The following is a 5,740-nucleotide window of genomic DNA, read 5'->3' on the forward strand; positions in this document are numbered from 1 at the left end:
CGCCTTGCGGCGCCTCTAGGACCACCTCCTCCTGGTTTAGCCCCTTTTGGGACTCCACCTCGGCGTCGTCCGTAGGGAGAGAAGAGGAGGTCGTCGGGAGTGAAGCGCTATTCACGTCCGACGAATCCAGTGAGCCGCTCGTCGAATCGCCGAGCTGAGCCTTGGGCGGACTGCATAATTGAATTCGGCGTCAGAAGGTACCGTATAATAGAGGAGCGCCATAAGTTATTCGGGTGTCCGGATAGTTACGATTTTGCCAGGGGCTTGACCCTGGATGGCCATTCCTCCCCGCCGTCTTCGGCATCGGAGGCGTAGTCCGGCAGAATTGGGCCCTCCGGCCTCCCCAGTTGGGACGGCCTTCTTTTTCTTTCCTCCCCCCGCTGGAGGGGGCGAGGCTTCTTCTTCTTCCTCCTCCTCGTCTTTGAAGGCGGAGGGTGCTTCGGGGTTGTCGGGTGATGAACCCGACACCACCAGGCGCCGGGAACTCTTTCGAGTCCTCGTGGCCTTCTTCTTGGCCTTCTTCTCCGGCACCAAGTGAGGTGCCGGAACCAGCAACCCCGTCAATCGGGGCGTCCGCTGGGTCTTCTGGTAAGGGAGCCGGATAGTTCACCTGCCCGGACGTCTTCAGCCAGTCCTGTCAAAGGTAAGGGAGTTTAGATCCCACATAGAGTTAGACTATGAAAAACATGAGTCCCGTAAAGGGTAGAGTAGCTTACCTCGCTGGCCTGACGCCGTGAGCTGAATCCGCGATCTTCGGTAGCGGACGCGGGGGCCTCAGCGCCCTTGAACAGCACCTTCCAGGCATCTTCGTACGTAGTGTCGAAGAGCTTGCTTAAGGTTTGGTGTTGTGCCGGATCAAACTCCCATAATTTGAAGGCCCGTTGTTGGCATGGGAGGATCCGACGGATGAGCATGACCTGGACAACATTGACAAGCTTGAGATTCTTGTTCACCAGCTTTTGGACGCAGGTTTGAAGTCCGGTCAGCTCTTCTGAATCCCCCCACGACAGGCCCATCTCTTTCCAGGAGGTGAGCCGCGTGGGGAAGCCCGGTCAGAATTCGGGGGCTGCCGCCCATTTGGGGTCGCGCGGCTCGGTGATGTAGAACCACCCCGATTGCCACCCCTTTATTGTCTCCACAAAGGAGCCCTCGAGCCATAGGATGTTGGCCATTCGGCCCACCATGGCACCTCCGCACTCCGCTTGGCGGCCGCCCACTACCTTCGACTTGACATTAAAAGTCTTCAGCCATAAGCCGAAGTGGGGCCGGATGCAGAGGAAGGCCTCACACACGACGATGAACGCCGAGATGTTGAGGATGAAGTTCGGGGCCAGATCATGGAAATCCAGGCCGTAGTAGAACATGAGCCCCCGGACGAACGGGTGGAGAAGAAAGCCCAGTCCGCGGAGGAAATGGGGGAGAAATACAACCCTCTCATGGGGCCTGGGGGTGGGGATGAGTTGCCCCTCATTTGGAAGCCAGTGCGTGATGTTGTCGGACAAGTATCCAGCCTTCCTCAACTTTTTGATTTGTCCTTCCGTGACGGAGGAGGCCATCCATCTACCTCCCGCTCCGGACATGATTGGAGAAGGTTGAGGTGGGAAGTGCGGACTTGGGTGCTGGAGCTTGAGTGCGCAGGGATGGATAAGCAAAGGAGGAAGAAGGCGTAAATGGAAAGGGTAGATCCTTATCCCCTTATATGGGCGGCCAAAACTACAAGCCCCCACCAGCCTGATAAAACTCGCTTATCTCCCAAGCGCCGCGGTTAATGGCGCGGTTGGGTTACCCACGCCCGTATTGATGAGAATCCCAGAATAAGGGGACATGATCTCTGCTTTGACAAGACGTGCCAAGGAAACCGCCTTGCTAAACGCGCTGAGGTGGACAGTAAAATGATTCGAATAAAGACTTGGCCGTGGCGTGATGTCACGCTACGGAATACGTTAGCAGATTAGATTGGTACAGATATTATTCTCTCTATGGTGGTATGTGGAACTTATTTTGCAGAGCCGGACACTATCCTTGTGTTCAACATCTTCTATGAAGTATTCGGAGGAGGAACCCGCCTTGCAATGCCGAAGACAATTTGCGTGCCGGACTCGTCATCATTGAAGCCTGGTTCAGGGGCTACTGAGGGAGTCCTGGATTAGGGGGTGTCCGGATGGCCGGACTATGACCTTTGGCCGGACTCCCAGACTATGAAGATACAAGATTCAAGACTTCGTCCCATGTCCGGATGGAATTTTCCTTGGTGTGGAAGGCAAGCTTGGCGATATGATATGAAGATCTCCTCCCATTGTAACCGACTCTGTGTAACCCTAGCCCTCTCCGGTGTCTATATAAACCGGAGAGTTTTAGTCCGTAGGACGAACAACAATCATACCATAGGCTAGCTTCTAGGGTTTAGCGTCTCTGATCTCGTGGTAGATCAACTCTTGTACTACCCATATCATCAATATTAATCAAGCAGGAGTAGGGTTTTACCTCCATCGAGAGGGCCCGAACCTGGGTAAAAACATTGTGTCCCTTGTCTCCTGTTACCATCTGCCTAGACGCACAGTTCGGGACCCCCTACCCGAGATCCGCCGGTTTTGACACCGACACCCACTCCTTGGGCCGCATGTGACCCTGGGCCGGTTACCAGAAGGCGGCGTGCTTCCAACAGGCGGACTCCTAGTGGGCCGACATCTAGCAGGCGACCACGAAGGGGTTGACTCCTAGCAGGCGTCCCCTCGGCCCGTCAAAGTCTGCGCCCTTTTACCACGACGAGACGGGGCGTGGCTACAGTATAAACCTTCCACCCCCGAATCCAGGGCAGAGCGTGGCCACAGTGCGGGTGTACCAAGTAGACACCCCTTGCCCAGGGCGGCACTATTGCCACGCAACCCATGACATCATCTATGACTGAGGAGCCATGCTCCCACGACGGGCGGGCGGTACGGCCCGCAGGTGGCGGGCCCTACCTGTCTGCGAGCCACCATAAGGCAGCAAGACCCCAGCATGCGGCAACGAGGGCAGGCAGGCCCCTAGCAGGCGGTCGTCCTCTCCCTCGGAGTCTGTGCGCCATTAACCAGATGAGACGGGGTGTGGCTACAGTGAATGCCTAGGCCAGAGGAGCTGCAGGCGGAGTCGACAGGTTGGCGGAGGCAGAGGCACCGTGTGGTGGAGCGGCCGACTGGTGGCTCTCGGCCTGGTCGACACCGGCAGTAGTCGGCGTGGAATCTCCTGGCCCATTGGTCGAGGCCCGATCAGGTTGAGGCAGGCTGTCCGCTCCGTCGTCCGGTGCGATGTCCTTGTCATCCTCATCCTCTTCGTCCTCGCCCTCGTCGCTGGAAGGGATCTCCTGCGCCGAGTCCTCACCACCACTCGGGTTCACCCTGAACCAGTTGGGCGGCACCTCAGCACCTTCCTCGTTCAGCTCGGGGATAAAGATGTTGGTGTGGGCATACTTGGCGATTGCTGCCGCGCGCTAGGTGAGCGGGCGGCTCACCGCTGCCAGCTCTGGCCCGACCTCCTGCCAGAAGGTGGCCAGCTGGTCCAGGTCCAGCCCAGGATACCAAGCCTTGGCGAACTCCAAGGTCGTTCGAGTGCCCGCCCGAGCCGCGGCGCCCTTCCAAGCCTTGAAGTGCCGGACTGCTACCTCCAGCCAGTCGGTAGTCCGACTAGGGTGCGCGGGATCTGCGCGCCTGGCCAGCAGGCAGTCAGCACCTGAGACCCATCACGCTGCAGGCGGCGAAGTAGACGGCGCGCCGGGTCCAGGCGCATCTTAATGGCTAGGAGCTGCTCGCCGAGGTTTCGGGGCGCGTTTGGTGGAATGTCGGCGCCCGTCCTCCTCCGCTGGTCGTGCCGTGCCTCGATGGCCTGGCTGACGGCGACGTACTGACCGAGAAAGAATTTTGTTCAGAAAGAAAGGCAAAGAAGTTAGAAGCCAGAAGTCTCACATAGCAGTCGGCGGCCGTACAAAGGAAGATGTGATTTACCTTCGATCATGTCCTCGATCTTGCCGTAGCCGTCGGTCAGGAACTTCTCCTTCTCGGCCCAGTTTGAGCGCTGAGTCTCGAACTCGGCCTAGAGGTGAGCCTCACCGTCCTTCAGCCTCTGCAGCTCCGCCTTATGCAGCTCCGCTTGGTTCGCCAGCTCCTTCGCCAGGCGATCACATTCCTGAGCCGCCTGGCTGCGCTCCTGCTCCTTTGTTTGGAGCGCAACCTCAACCTCGCCCAGGCGCCTCCGCAGATTGATGGCGGCATCTGCAATGGAAAGAAAGAAAGCATCAACATCAATGAAAGATAAGTAGTTGCTGGGAGATTCGTCCCAACTGCTCAGCAGTCGGCCCGAGTCTCCGGTTCTACACCCAGCGGGTGCGCTGACACGCCCCCTCAAGAGAGAAGATGGAGCACTTACTCTGACTCTGATTCAAGTCAGCGTTCCGCTTGGCCAACTCGTGGACATGGGTGTTGAAGGCGGCCGCACGAAGGTTGTGGTAGTCCTGTAACAAAGACAACAGTAGAAAAGCGAGTCAGCACTCGGAGCTCACCTTGAAGTTCCGAACCGCCTGCTCAGCAACCGGCACAGAACTTGGGGACTACACCTAGTGGGTGCACTGGTGCGCCCCCATGGAAGATTGCAAGAATTGAAAGAATTGAAAAACAAGAAGCAAGTGCGCACCCTGACGATCGTCCGCATCGCCAAGAACTCCTACAGTTGTTGCTGGATGGCAGCGCCTTGGGCGTTGAACCGGACCATGATGTCATGTGTGGCCGTGTTCAAGACACTTGTGCCGCCCCCAGGCGTCCAATCCGGTGGGGCAGCGCTGGTGGCCTCGGTATCGGGCACTGACAAGCTAGCGGCCCCGGTCGCCACCGGCCTTGGCACCGAATTCGCCCTCGCCAGGTGCTGGCGCGGGGGAACGCGGACAGTGGGAGTCGGCCCCACCACCAACTCGCCACCAGATGGCGGCAACGACGGCGCTTCAGGCCAGCCGCCATGCACATCGGTAGTCGGCGTGCGCGGAAGCACCTCCATCTCTGAAACAACAGGGTCCGCCTCTCTCCTCTCTAGGGTCGGCTGGTCGACACCAGCGCCCCCCCAGTCGGCTCCCGGCCCTCCGGCACCAGCGGCTCCGTGTGCTGCGGGCCGGTGGACTCGGGAGCCCTACTAAGGGACGCCTCCTCCTCCTGCACTTTGGTGGCCGCGTCCGCCTGCTCCTTGGCCGCCGCGTTCACCTGCTCCTTGGCCGCCGCATCGGCTTGCGCCTTGGCCGCCTCGTCGGCCCTTGCCCGCGCCGCGTTGGCCTCCTCTGCCTCCGCTTGGGCCACGGCGTCCCGCTCCTGCTGCGCTTCGAGTAGGTTCTTCTCCGTCGCCTCCCGAATGGTGGCGGCCGGGTCCATGCACCGGGTGTTGGTGGAGCCGTCTGCCGCCCCAACCACCGAGCCGATGGGGCCCGCGACAAGGAAAGCCGGGCTCTGTTCAGCGAGGCAAGAGAAAGAAGATGAGAAGATTGCAAGGAAAGAAGAAAAGCAACAACAGAAAGATCAAGATACTTACGCAGACACCGTCGGTAGCGGCTTCGGGTTCCTCTAGAAGGAGGCCGCCTTCAAGGCCTCTTGCCGCTTAGTCGCGGCGGCCGAGGTCTTGGTCTTCTTGGGCCGACTGCCTAACAACCCGGCGGTCACCCGATGCTCTGGCGTGCCGGCTGTTGCAGTCGGCTCGATGAGGAGCTGGCGCCTGTCCTATCAGCACC

Source organism: Triticum aestivum, chromosome 3B (genome assembly GCF_018294505.1).
Source record: "Triticum aestivum cultivar Chinese Spring chromosome 3B, IWGSC CS RefSeq v2.1, whole genome shotgun sequence".
Lineage (NCBI taxonomy): Eukaryota > Viridiplantae > Streptophyta > Magnoliopsida > Poales > Poaceae > Triticum > Triticum aestivum.